Source organism: Meleagris gallopavo, chromosome 1, assembly GCF_000146605.3.
Source record: "Meleagris gallopavo isolate NT-WF06-2002-E0010 breed Aviagen turkey brand Nicholas breeding stock chromosome 1, Turkey_5.1, whole genome shotgun sequence".
NCBI lineage: Eukaryota > Metazoa > Chordata > Aves > Galliformes > Phasianidae > Meleagris > Meleagris gallopavo.
This window is the reverse complement of record NC_015011.2, coordinates 3,115,518-3,129,718: the sequence shown is the minus strand read 5'-3', so window position 1 is coordinate 3,129,718 and position 14,201 is coordinate 3,115,518. Positions and strand designations below refer to the sequence as shown.

At 40.5% G+C, this 14,201-nt stretch overlaps 1 protein-coding gene and 1 long non-coding RNA gene across 2 annotated transcripts in view; one reads left to right on the top strand and one right to left on the bottom strand.

Annotated features, from left to right (window-relative positions):
* PRKCQ (protein kinase C theta) overlaps positions 1 to 14,201 on the top strand; it is an 826,629-nt gene that overhangs the window by 621,286 nt on the left and 191,142 nt on the right. The gene's annotated exons all lie outside the window — the stretch shown is intronic.
* LOC104911335 overlaps positions 21 to 14,201 on the bottom strand; it is a 21,346-nt gene continuing 7,165 nt past the window's right edge. Inside the window, exons 2-3 of the long non-coding RNA XR_793846.3 lie at positions 3,896 to 4,144; positions 21 to 584 (exon numbers count right to left, since the gene is read on the bottom strand). This is a non-coding gene — a long non-coding RNA (uncharacterized LOC104911335). The remainder of the gene's footprint in view (positions 585 to 3,895; positions 4,145 to 14,201) is intronic.

Sequence of the window (14,201 nt, the reverse complement as noted above, 5' to 3'; positions counted from 1 at the left end):
AAAAAAAAAGGGGGGGGAAAGGGAAATAGCATGATCTCATTTTTTCACCCTGATGGTGATCTCTAAGGGAGCGTGGATCTGTGTGCTGTGGGATGAGAAGAGGTCCTGGAGGAGGGGTTGATCTTTTGCGTTGTTTATTAGGTATCCTCGAAGGACACGAGCTGCTCGTATGCTAAAATGACATTAGAGGGCAGTGCATCGCAAGCTTTGGGGTGTTCGTGTGGGTGGGGAGCACGGGGACAGCAGCAGGGCACGAAACACCAGGGCTGCTTCGAGAGGGGTCCGTCGGGTTCGGAAGGTGGGTGAAGCCCATGAGATGGAGCTATGGTTTCCAGCTGAGGGTTTCGCTGGCAGCTGAACCCAATGCACGTTGTGCTGTTTGCTCAGGCAGAGCCTTCAACCCATTCTGCATATTTTGCTTATTTATTTCTTCCTTTAGGAAAGAACTGCTTGATTGTCACTGTCATCTTCCCAGTGGCTTTCAGCATTATCTGGATGGCAAAACGAAATATGAGGCCAGTAGGAATTTAATGCTGGCTCAGGAAGATCAGCTCAGGTTTGGGAAATCTCCAAGGAGGCATGACCTGAAAGAATAGAGAACAGTGATACAAAACATTTGACATATTCTTCCTTCTGCTGAGGGAACAGGTGAAAATACCTACAAAAGAACAAAGAAAACTGTATATTTTGCTGTGTATAAAATGACCCAAACTGCGGAAAAATTTTTACCTGATTTTTATTGGCTTCACATTTTTACCTAATTTCACATTTTGGCTCAGTTCCACTATGAGAATGAATAAGAAATATCCCAAAAGATAAACATTTCATCACAGATTAACGTGTCTGAAAGACTAATTTCAATGTTTTTTATCACAGCTATAGAAAGCTGTGTTGCTACTGGCACTGCGCAGTGAAGTGTTTCTGTTTGGCTGGTGATGGGGAAGAGTACAATAAATGACGACACGACCGTTTTGTTCTAGCATCGCTGTCTCGAGCTTCAAGAGCTCAGAAAACATGTTGAAAATATAACAGTGAAAATATTACACATGACCAGACTCAGTGCAGATGGGACGTCTGCCGTCATCGAAAGAAAAAAAAAAGGTTAGTGCTGCTCTGCTAGGAAAAGGTTTTGGATGGGAAGCTATTCAGTTCCCCTCTGTGTCAGCCATAAAGGGACTCTTGGTGCCAAAGATGCAGGTTTCTTCTGTGCTTAAAATCCCACTGGAGCATCAAGAAAATTGGAGGCATTCCAGGAGTGTTTGTTTTTGTGAAAATAAAGAGGGGAAAAATTTTTTTTATATACATATATATATATACATAACCTTTGTTGAATTGTTCATCGCCTTTAAAATGAGAAGCTTTCAGAAAGATTTTGGAAGCCAAGAGAAACAGAGCGGGAGGTTTTGGAAGAGAAGGAAGGGATTAGCTTTGCAAGCTGCTTGCCTCCCTTCCCAGCCATGACTGAGCATGCCTGCATTGAAAGCTTTCTCTCTGGTCGTACTGTCTTTCTTTTACTCTCCTCCTACAATCAGAGACAAACCTTGGCTGAACTGTTATATTTTTAAAAAAAATTTAAGAGCTTCCACTCCTTTTTAAAGGTCAAACGATGTTAAGTACTACAGTGGAGATCGTTCACTATTAGACATATAGACTTGTCTCCAGATTTGAAGATCTTATGCCAGAAAAAGCCACTGTTTAAATTCAGTGAACCTCTTGCTGTGTGAAAGTGCTGATTTCCTTCTAAAACCATCTAATTCCTTTGATTTTCCATCCTAAAATAGTACTCAAATATACTGCAGGTTCAATCAATAATGACACTAATTAATCTCCTTTTATTTTGAGATTCTGACTGGAAACCATTTGAAGCATTCTGGGCATAATATCTCTGCATATGAATGGATCTCAAGTTGAGTCCTCGAAAGATGGAACGAGTCTCAGACTTTAACATTCAACATCCATTGAAACACCTGCACGAAAGCTCCATCCACATCTACAGGTGCTGTTTCTTCTTTAACTGCACTATCATTCTGGATTTGAGGTTAAATTCTAAGAAAAGTGGCCTGTTAATGAGTGATATGACATCGCTCTGGAAATGCATCTGTACTGATGATTTACATATAGGTAAGATTACCCTTCCGCCTGCTGCAAGATTTGTATCAACTTCTTGTGAACAGTCGGTTTTGGTCCAAAACAGCTAAATCCAAGAATTAAGGTTTAAAGAGAATACTCTGAAACCCCTGAAGACATCCATTGTGATTCTCTCTGTATAAATAGGATTCCTTGGGGTTAATATCACATTGACGAGCACCAAGATGGTCATGGATTGTCATACATTGTCCAGAAAAGTTGTAGAATATCCATCCTTTAAGGTTTTCAAGACCCAACTGGATAAAACTCTAAAATCAAGGGAGTCTGTTAACTAATCTTACATCAAACAGCAGATTTAATAGACACTCCACTGCAGTCTGAGTGATTCTATGCTTCTATGATTATTTCCTTGACTTTTTTACTGCAATACTTCTCCAGGTAAGTGAGACCAAGGAGAGGACTTAGCATTTGAGCTTGCCCTGTATTACTTATCCAGCGCTCTGATCATTGACAAAATGTGCAAAAGGATTCCCCCTCCTCCTCACTGCTTAGTTATTTAGAAATAGCTTGGGAATTGTAAAGCACAAGTGGATTGTAGCACCTGCTGTGTTCCCTGAATAAGCCACTTGCTCAGCCTCATGCCAGTGAATTTCCTACTGCCTGATTCCAGGTGACACCTTCCCCATAGAGGAGCACATGGCAGATGTTCAGATCACTCCTCCTACGTCATTGGATAGAGTTGGATATTTTCAGTGAACCAAAATCTCACCTGGAATGTGCAAAGGATTGCCAGTTTTTAAACAGAAATTCAACTTCTTTCCCATATATAGAGCCTTTTTGTGCTGGGACATGTTTTTGCTTATTTTTAATATGGCTCTTTCTTCCTGTGTGAAGGATGTGGTGTATCCTTGGCCCCAGTGTCCAAGTGAATAACACTGATGCTTTCAGTGGATTTTTGAAGCTGTTATATTGAGAATCTGTTGAAGGACAGCTGGTTTGAATCTATCCTTGAGGACTTAGAGAGTCCTAGAGGACTTAAATGCAAACCCTTCCAGATTGCCTCCACTCCACTCCACGTGAAAATTCTCTGTCCAAACAGGAACAGGTATACTAAAACATCCTCATTGTTGATACTGGGAATGGACCAGTCTGGTCTGAATGGTGCTGCTATTGGGTTTTGGCCTACAGCAAGCTCCAGGCACCATTTCCCTGCTGTTTAGCAGATATATCCCACACTCCCTTCAGAGTAGGACTGTCTATATTGGATATATGGACGTGTAAAATCTGGTAAGAAACCTTATACGATTACAATGTATTTCATCTCATCCAATTATAGCTCTCTAAAATTAAGATATCCGGTAAGTTTTCAAACATGAGCTATGGACAGGAGACAAATCATCTCCAGGAGACATTCCATGAAAGAACACTTTCCACTTTTACTGGGACAGTTTCCATATCCCATTTTACGTCCCAGCAGTTATTTTTGTTCATAGCAGTAATTTCGTAAAGAGGTTTGTGTGCCCTGGGGTTTCTGGTAATTCTACAATTCACAACATACTGCTGTAATGAGGTACAAAGTGCTATGTGTTTATTCAGAGGATGCCAGCCCATGCAAGAGAGAAAAACTTGAATTCTCTATGTTATGAAATATCCTAATGACTGGTAATTAATACATGCTTGATGGCAAGGGCAGACTATTCAGCATTTTAGGTGAGTTTTCTTGCTTCTTCCTTTGGAGATATCCTGATTATTGGAATGGATTATTGGACCTGATACTGAATTACACTGATGGGGAATTTAGACCTACCAAGCAATTCCCGCTTTTCTTAAGAAATAGCACTGCAGCCAGAGATAGGGTACCCTGAAGTCCTAATGATCTGGTCCCATGGCATCATGCGTGGCAACATGAGGAAAATTGGATGTTGAACTTCCATCTTTTTGAAGGAAATATTCACCACGTTTCTTGTTTTTCTCCTTTTTTCCAGTTTATAGAAAACCAAGACCTTAGACATAAATGAACCATAGCCAGCCGTGAACATCTTCTATCCTTCTGTTCCTGAAAAACAAGGAAGACATCAGAAAAAAAAAAAATACCCACTCTTTGGTAAGAACCTTGTAAACAGCATTATCTCCACCGTCAGAGCAGACCACATGCACGTAAAAGGATGTGTTATCAAAAATATCTATAATGGTGACCTTAAAACAGTACAAGAAGTGCTAATGAATTTCTTGTTATTTTAGAAAGGGACTTTCTTCTCTGTTGGTGCGGAGAGCTTCCTGAAGCAAAAACAAATGAAGCTCTTCTCTCTTTTTTTAAATTTAAGTTAGAAAACTTTTCAACTAAGTCTCTTCTTAGTTGTTTTCTAGCTATTCAGAATTAGAACTGCTCTGAACAAAGACTTCTACTGTGCTGTCTTTGCTCAAAGGCTGTATGACACTAAACAGGATAACACAGAGACATCCCTGTACTTACAGTCACGATTTTTACTAAAAATGTTGTTATCAACACGTTATTGAGTTTTGGCAGAGGGAGTGCAGAGAAGTGCTTTCCCCAGGCCACATTCAGAGCTAGAGAGACCAAAATTAGTATGAGGCACTCTTAGCCATCTCTTCTGGGCTTATCTTTTGACACTTACTCCCTTCAGTGGCAGGCCATTCTCAACAAGCTTTCCCTTGCTTAGCTCACCTGTTTTCTCAGTTATTTGAGCCATGGTGAGAAGGTGTACAGAGCCAAAGCAAGCTACGTCTTTGGTACTTGCCCAGTTCCACCATGTTCTCTCCTCTCTCTCTGGAGTTCAACTAGCAAATCTCTAGGGCAGTTGTCCATTGAAGATAGCAGAAAATACTCCAGTTCTGAGCTCTGTCACTAGAAAGATTTGTATTTTTCTCAATAAAGTGAGAAAAAGTTCAGGTTATGTGATCTGATGACTGGACCAAGAACTGTAAAGGAAATTTTTCTATTTTAGTGTATTCATGCAAATGTAAATTCCACTTAAGAGTGATGATACAGATATGCTCTTTTTGGTGGACATGGTATGAATACCACAGAGCCAAGCAGGCAGATACCATCATTTCACTATGCTTTATATTTTAGTATTGTCCTATATCTGTTCTTCCTGTGATATCTGACCTCCATGTACCTGACATGGCATCTAGAGTACCTTCCTTTTCTAAATTTAAATAAGTTGGCAAAACACTCTGAAACAAGGAGTCTTCTCTGTGCTTTTTTTATTAGTCATATCAATTGTTTTGGGTTTTCCATTGTTATCCATAAAAACAGTTAATGATTTATTATTATATACATACATATATTTTTAATGGTACTGTTTTCATCATGCAGGTTACAGATGTAATGAGGATGGTCACGAAGGCAGCTGAGCAAACACCAGTTAGGATCTGATGAATACAAACTAAAGCAGTCCTGGGAAACTCCTGTCCTCTCTTCACTGCTTCAACTCAAGTGGCATCAACCTCAGTGTAACATCAAGACGGGTGAATCCTGTGCCCTCAAAATCCTCCCTTTCAAAGGTTATTTTCTTTTACTTAAAAACAACAAGTAGATTGCATTACAAAACATTTCTGTGTTTAAAGAAAGTTACAATCACAGGTTGAACTGACCAGATTAGGAAATGCTCATCTTTGGGAATTAGAAATAAAGAGATGCAGGAGATTGGAGCATGCTCTTTAGGATAGGGTGCCTAATGGTAAGATTGTTTAATCACAGAATCTCAGAATTGTAGGGATTGGAAAGGACCTCTGCAGACCTAGTCCAACCCCCTTGCAAAAGCAAGTTCCCTGCAGCACAGATGCTGCCTTCATAGAACTCTATTCTCAATAGGACTACCTGTGATTATCATCATGAAGTGATTAAAATAGGTTGAACTTGAAAATTTAAGATGCCAACAGAGAGTTTATGCACATCCAAAGGAGAAGTGAAGGAGCTGACGTTATTTTTCCATCTGACCCCTTGCTTTCTGTAAGTGTTGCTGTATCCTTTTGAAGCGCGAAACCATTTGAGATGTGATGGGATGCTGCTGAGGGAAAGTGGTCTTCAGCAAAGTTTGCATATTTCTTATCCAGTTGGGAAATGGAACTAGTTTTGAAGCTGATTGCATGCACCGTTTCAGCTCAGAGTCCTGGAGCAAGGACCCTTATTTGGGACCAAATACTCTATAGTCACAATGAGCTTTGTCCTGGTGCAGAGGAGAAAGTGTGAGGCCATTTGCCATGCATGAGCAAGTACTCTACAGCCTCCAGCGGCAGTCACCAGGCTGGCCCTTCCTTGGTCACATAAACAGGGTAATAGGTCTGGCTATAAAGTGTGCAAACTTTTATTTATGAAGGTCATACTTCCTCAGGGTAAGTGGAATTTTGTTGACTTCACTGACTTTGTTCAGCAGACTAATACAGAGCTGTTTTGTTGTTTTTGTGTTTGTTTTTTTTTTTCAAGGAACAGCTACAGGGCATGAGATAAAAGTTGTGTTATGGAAATACCTCCTGCACTTCATTAACATGTATCTTATTCAGCTCGATCCTCTCTAGATCACGTTTCTCCTTCCTTGTCCTCCCAAGCCCCAGAGGGGCACTGACTATCAGAGGCCTGAACAGCACAACTAGCAAGACATTTTTTACTACTAATTGCAGCAGATGGAGTTTGTTTGTGGCAACTGAAAGCCAAGAGTTAAGCTTTGGTGGGCATCCTCAGACCAAATGTGCTAATCCCACAGTAGCTATCCCAACCCCACACCTTCTCCACTGCACAAATAGTGCTCGGTCCATGAAAACAATATTATGGTAACAGCAATAAAGTAAGGTCACAGAAATCTAACCCAGCAGAAAGGAAACCAGCCAACTATTTAGTATTTTACACATAAGTGTCTCTTTTCAGACTTACAGCTCTGTTTACTAGCATCAGTTCTCCCTCATTAGCCAGAGCAACACTTAATTGCCTTGTTTTAGATCATCTTTGTCTACATGTCCTTGAATACTGGTGTCATTGCAGTATTTGAGAACAGCTAAATCTGCAGTATAAATACACTCCAAAAAGAAAACCCTGAAGCATCCACAGGAAAGAGTGCTTTAAAATGATGTCCCCAGGCATGAGATCTGACTTTTGCAGCATTTTCTCAGCCTGGGTTACTCTGGCAATAATTTGAAGGATTGCTCTTGATGCTGTAAGAAGAAGCTTGGGGACTCTTTGAAGGGACGTCATAAAAGAATGCTGGGCCTCATTAGGAGCAGAAACAAAGGAACAACTCCTTAATCTGCAGTGAATAATAGGCCAGCTTTAATAATTTATGCTCACAGAGGACCAGGTCATATTATTTTCTATTTCTTTAGCCTTGCTGATGCAAAATGTATCCTGGCCTTCCTACATTCACTCTACTTCCTTCCTCAGGACCACAGCGATTTTCTCACTCTTACACTAACATTTATTGGTTAGCGGTTAGATTTAGAAACCTCCAACTTAGCCTAGCTGAAAAACTTTTCTAAACATTTCCTACCTCTAGTATTTGCATTTAAAAGCTCTTTTTTACATTTCTGTAAGGAATCCTCAAAATCTGTGCAGTATGGATTTTTTCACTCTCAGGGAATAGGCACTGGATTAAAAATATCTAAGAACTGAAATGCAACCACTCACATTTATTTCTATGGTGTAGTACTTACCCCCAGTTTTTGGGACATCTGTAACAGCTTCCTATGAGATGTCAACTTCAGGGCTGACTCAACAAAATTCATATCGCTGAGATTAACTCTGTCTCAACCGAACTGCCTCCTGTGGAGAAGCACTCGCCCCACTTCTAAAACTGAAGAAGAATTAGAAAGCTTCCTTATGATGAGCAGAAGGAAGATTTCTAATGGTGGTCTTCAACTATGGTAGGTTCTCTTATGGTTGTGGCAGTGCGAGTGCCCAATGGTAGGATAGGATAGTAACACAGAGGTCAGACTCATCCCTCTGATTTCAGATGCCTAAGATATGGAGTATTTATGTCTGAGTTTATCATCTAGATCCTCTTTTTTTTCAATGTGGAAAAACAGGTATTTAGAGAGCATGTTTCATCTGACCTATTTAAAACATTTTCTGAGATACAGTCATGCCCTAGTTGAGTCTATATGTCTGAGTTGACAGTAAAGAAGAGTCTAGACAGACAGCTTGGGTATAGACATTTCCTCTGTGAGATTCTAAAAGTGTGGAGAGTTTCATCTTTGGTATCTAGGGAGGAAAGCCTTCTTTTTCTTGGTTAGATAATGGCGGGTATCACATATCCAGTGCCCAAGACAGATATTACACAGAGTTTTGGTCTGATTTCTACTTCAGCAAACAACGTCATTATGTTACACACAAGTATAGACCCAGTACAATCACAAACTCATGTAAAAAGGAAGGCTAAGCACTTTCTCTGGGCTAACGAATGGTTGGTACAAAAATCAGTTAGTCTCTGACACTGCCCAGAGAGGTAGGTTAGATCATAGAATCATAGAATGATAGATGGCAAATAAGAGTAAATGATAATACAGAAGGACTTCCTCTGAGTAAAAATTATAGGTTGAGAGCGCTGATTGTAGCTTGCTGTGTCCAGAAATGGAGGAGCATCCTTAACAGACCCTAGAATCTAGGTCTGGAAAAAAATTGAAGGGTCATTTACGCTGTGCCCAGGCAGAATCAGCTCCACATCAATCATTACCAACCATTACCAAGGTCTGTTATCTTGTCCCTTTCTTCCCCTTCTCCATCATCATTCCTCTCTCAGTCTCAAGTTATCCAGTCTTTCCTTCGAGGTCATGTTTTCCAGACCTTTTTGTCATCCTCTTTGCTTTCCTCTTAGCTGTCTTCTGCTGGTCCATGCTTGCACAACATCCTATCCATGGCTTTATTGTCACAGCATCAAACAGAGAACTGCTTGCATGTTTTCTACATTTCAGAATTACATTTACATTTTGATCTTTTTACATGCGAGCCCTAATTTGTTTTCAGAAGAAGAGCTACCTAATCAGTGATGCAGCTGTTCAGTTTTGCAGGTAGGATGTTTTATTCTGTCTACATGTACTACTCACACCTGTTCTCTAATTTGCAACCAGTTTTTTTGTTTGGTTTTTTTTGTTTGTTTGTTTGTTTGTTTGTTTTGTCCAGTGTATTGTGGTCATTTTGAATTCTCTTCCTGCTCTTTAATATATTCATGTGCTCTCCTGGCTTTGTACCTTCTGCAGACACAGCAAGTATTATCTATATTCGTGGTCCAGATAACCTGAAAATACTGAATAGGTGAAGACTCACAGTATAACTTGGGAAACACCTTTCACTACATCATTCTCTTCTGACATTTAATCAGTGCCATTCAGTATGCTCATCCATTTTTACGCAATTTTTCCTATAAGCCAGAAGCTCAGCCAGACACCAAGTCTGAGGAGAAAAAAAGTTTAAAAATAGCATCTCCTTCAGATCTGCTCATTAGATATTGTTTTATTTTAATAATAATGTACTTGGTGTTGGATTCCTGCAAGGAAATAATAGAATGTGTTTTGACTGTTGCTGCACGCCAATCTGATGACTTTAGAGAATACCACCAACAGCTAAAAAAGCCAACAGAATGTCAGGTTCCATCACTGGGAATGGGCTGGGAACAATGTTTGGTTGCCATCTAAAACCTCAGTGGGGCCACATGTAGGATGGCCTATGCTATTGTGAACACTGCATCTCAAAAATGACTTTGTGGAATTGGAGAAGGTCCAGAGAAGGACAATTAAATGATCACAGGGATGGAGCAGTCTTACAAAGAATGTCAGCACAGATCTGGGAGTTTTGACATGAAGAGAGGGAAAACATGGGGCTGATGAATTAGGTTAACTGCATTATGGAGGTGAGAGTAAACGAGCCACCAAGTCCTACAGTAACAGAAGGGAAAAGACAGGGTAGATCCATTTAAAACAGAAGAAATGGAAGCTGTTTTTTGGTATAGAATACTCCTTCAGTTTGCTGCCAGATGAGGTTGTGGAGGACAATGGTACTGACAGGCTCAAATGGGGATTACAGAGTTGATAGTTGTCCACAGATAGATCCAAAATCCATGAACAGAGATGCAGCCTGTAACTAATGTAACATCCATGAATGTTAGTGGAAAATGGCCTGACCCAGCTAGGTTGTGCTTATGTTTTATGTATGAATCTGCATGAACCTTTCAGGTTTAGGATCTTGCACACACTGAGCTGAGAGGGAAGAGGGTAGCTTTTTTAAAAAATACTATTATTATTACTATTATTACTATTATTGTTATTATTTCACATGAAGAATCTTCAAGGATACTATGTGACCCTGGCCTCTTAGTCCTGGCCTGGTTTTACACAGGCAGCTTAAAGCTGTTTGTCCAACAGTTAGAATTTTGATGCAAAGAAGCATTCTGTGTTTCAGAAAAGCAGAATTTCCTTTATCTCTGTGGATATGAACAAAAAGCCCATATTCTCAACTTGTTGGTCGTGAGCCATAGTATAATAAATATTCATGGAGACAGCTACGGTGAGAAGTATTCAAAACACTGAGAAAGGAGAGATGTCGATTCTTGGATTTGTTCTGGAGGATGAAACCCTCCTGATACCTTCTGACAGAGGCAGGAGCACATCAGGTTCCTTTCAATACTCACATACACTCCAACTTTTGAAATGAAGCATGATCAGTTTGTAAGAGAGTGAGTTAGTTGATGGATTTTATCCAGTGCTGAGTACCAGACCCCAGAGGTTCCCTTCAGTTTTATGGTCCTCATCACAGAGACTGGCATCAGTGAAAGAAATAGTTAATGAGAGTATGATGAACAATGCCCAGGATGGTTGACAGTTGAGACTGTTCATAGCCAATAGATAATCAATTTAAGCTCCCTTTTGAAGTTCAGTGTGGATTTTTGGGATGGATCCACATCACCCAGCTGTAGCCATGTAAGAGGCTCATGGCTGGTTTAAATTGGTTATGCTGGTTGAATAGTCTGCAGATGGGGGGATGGAGAGAAGTTTGGATGGGTGATTCATCATATAGATGTCAGTGTCCAGAAGAGGTGAATCACCCTGTAATTGCACTTGTTGACTTTCTCCGCTGACTCAAGAAAGAACTTCAACAACTATCTGGACTGTGCAGTTCTCTCTTGACTGTAACTGTGACCTTGTCAAATATGACCCACTTAAGGTACAAAAATTGTGTGCCACGTGTCAGCTCTTCCCCGTTTTTATTGGAAATAAAAAGTAGATTAAAAAAATTGGTCACCATAACTAGGTCTTGGGGAAACATTTCTGATGTTCATTTCTAACATGTGGCATAACCAAGATTTCCCCATATTTTCACACTGATGGGTTGATGGTTGGACTAGATGATCTTTCCAACCTTAATGATTCTGTGATTCTGCTTTGCAGCAGAGCTGGATGTTGTTGTGGAGGATAGGAAAGTCCTTTGTGCCAAACATGTAATTTTTGTCATCTCTGTGAATACATTCCCACATTTGGCTTAATTCTGAAATTCTGAAAGCTGACAGCAGATGCTTTTTTATAGATTCTTCCATTCCTAAAGCTTCTTTCTACACTGAGCATCCTCCAGATTTAGAGAAAACTCTCATACCTCGAGGTGGTGGTAGAGCAAAAAATACTGTGTTTGTGTGTATCTTTTCCACCGCAGAAAAGATTTGGGCCAGAAAATAAGCGTGTCTGAAAGAAAGAAACTGGAGCTGATCTGGCTATCTCTGTGGGGCAAAAGCCTGTTTTATCATGTCACTGTAATGACTTTTAGTGAAAATACTAATCAGTAAGTAATCTGTAAAAGAAGCCAAAAGTGATTTAAGTGCAAAGACTATCTGAGCTGCATCTGTTTGTTATAGGGTAGCACTGCTTCCCATGCCAAGGGTGAGGTTCCCCATATATTTCTTCCCAAGTAAAAAGCAAAACAAACAAAAACAACTTTTGGTTATTAACCTCCCTCACCATACTTTCAAGGAAATATAAGAAATATACAGATTAACAGCAATTAGTTAGCTATTCATGCACCCCATGTCCTGACAAGGACCATATGAAATGTTACTCCCTTCAACAGAGGGTTTAGGTAAGAATGAGTCACAGAGAAACTGTTGAATTAAAGTAATAAAGCACAGAGCTTGCTTATTCTAGTGAGTTCTATGGATATTTACCACTGTTTTAAAACGGACTATGTTGCAAAAACATCATAGCAGTTCTTTAAGCGGACCTATCTTTGCTTACAACACCATATGTTTTATTAAAAAACAGTGCCCAGCTGAAAACTTAATACTAATCTGTTTTATTTGAGATGCTGAAATAAAGGAAATGTGTCTCCAGGGAGATTTTGATACAGGGCTCTGTGAATTTCTGCTTTCTCTCCGGTTTCTGAATGATTCTACTATTTTCCAACTGCATCAGGTGCAGAGTAGGTGAACTTAGAGCCTCCACTGATCAGAAGAACTTCAAACAGTAAGATTTTTAAGAGCATTTTTGAGGGATTTTAAGTGGCCCTTGTTAAGCATAGACCTAAGGAAGGCTGGAACTGAGTCTGCATTCCTTTTCTGCATCTTGGAATCACAGAATCATTAGCGTTGGAAAAGACCACTAAGCTCATCTAATCCAACTCTCAACCCATCCCTGCCATGCCCACTACCCAGTGTTCCTCAGTGCCACATCCACACATTTTTTGAACACCTCCAGGGACGGTGACTCCACCACTCCCCTGGGCAGCCTTGCCAATTTGCTCTTTCTGATAATAATTTTTCCTCACATCCAACCTGAGCCTCCCCTGGTGCAACTGAAGGCCATTGCCTCTCGTATCTCCTGGTTTTGCGGCCTTGTTTAAAATTAAAAATAGTTTGCAACATCTTGCTTTGCCATCCCCATTTGTCTCTGAGACTGAGACCATCTGGTGGACTCTCTTTCTCTCAGCCCACTGCTGAAAGAGAGCACTTTCTGAGCAGCCAAACCCTGGAGACCATTTTGAGTACACTCAACTACCAGCATCTTCTTTTACCAACCCCACCTTCCTCAGTGCTTAAGAAATTCCTAGTTCTCTCCATCATTATCCAGATTTCATAGAAACAGAGAATCGTTTGAGTTGGAAAAAACCCTTAAAATCATCTGGCCCAACTCCCCTGCAATGAACAGGTTTCCACCACTTCTGAGTTTTTTCATCACTTACCCTTCTTTTCTTGTCACACATTTCTGTTACAAATCATCTAAATTATAAGGCCAATTGTAATTTTTTCCTTATTAAAAAGAATCTTGTGGTTTTTTATCTGTATACACATCTTTCCTCTGCTCTTGTTCCCTCTCCCCTCCCCCAGCCTTTCTGCACCCAGCTCTGCTTTAGGGCACCTGAATATCTTTTGCTGGCAGAAGCAGTGCTGTTTTTCCAGGAATCGCTCAGCACGCCGACCTATTTCACAGAGCTGACCTAACTAATTGCTCTCACAAGCAGCAACCGTTTTTCTGACCTTTAAAAGGCCTAAATGCTGTATTACGGGTCTTTCTCATGCAAACTGTGCTTGTAGCAATTAACCACCTGGGGTCACCGTTCCTTCCATCTGACTGTACATAGTGTGCTCTTGCTTGGAGGAAAACTCACCATTTCTAATAAAATCTTAGTGGTTACTATCCAGCTATGCTGAGATTTGCTGCTTGAAAGTAAATGGTTGCATGGAAGTGCTTGCAACTTACCTTCCAAAGAAGACCTTGGCTAGCAAGAGAAAAAAAATGTAGGTAGCGAAGAATCTGCATCTGCTGCCCTTCTCTCAAGGTCTGCACTCGTTTACTGACTGCCAGAATTTAGAATAGCTGGGGGATGCAAATCGGCATGAGGGGGCTGCAGGGAATGGTTCCCACCTTCCAAATTCAGGTTGGATTTTAGGAAAAATTTATTCTCTGAAAGAGCGGTGAGGTGCTGGCACAGGCTGCCCAGGGAGGTGGGGAAGTCACAGTTCCTGGAGGCATTTGAGAAAAGGGTAGATGTGGCACTGGGGGACATGGTTTAGTGATATGGTGGTGGGTCTGTGTTGGACTAGGTGACCTTGGTGGTTTTTTCCAATCATAATAATTCTATGAAATAGCTATGAAAGTCAATAGTTCAACCAGGCAAGAAACAG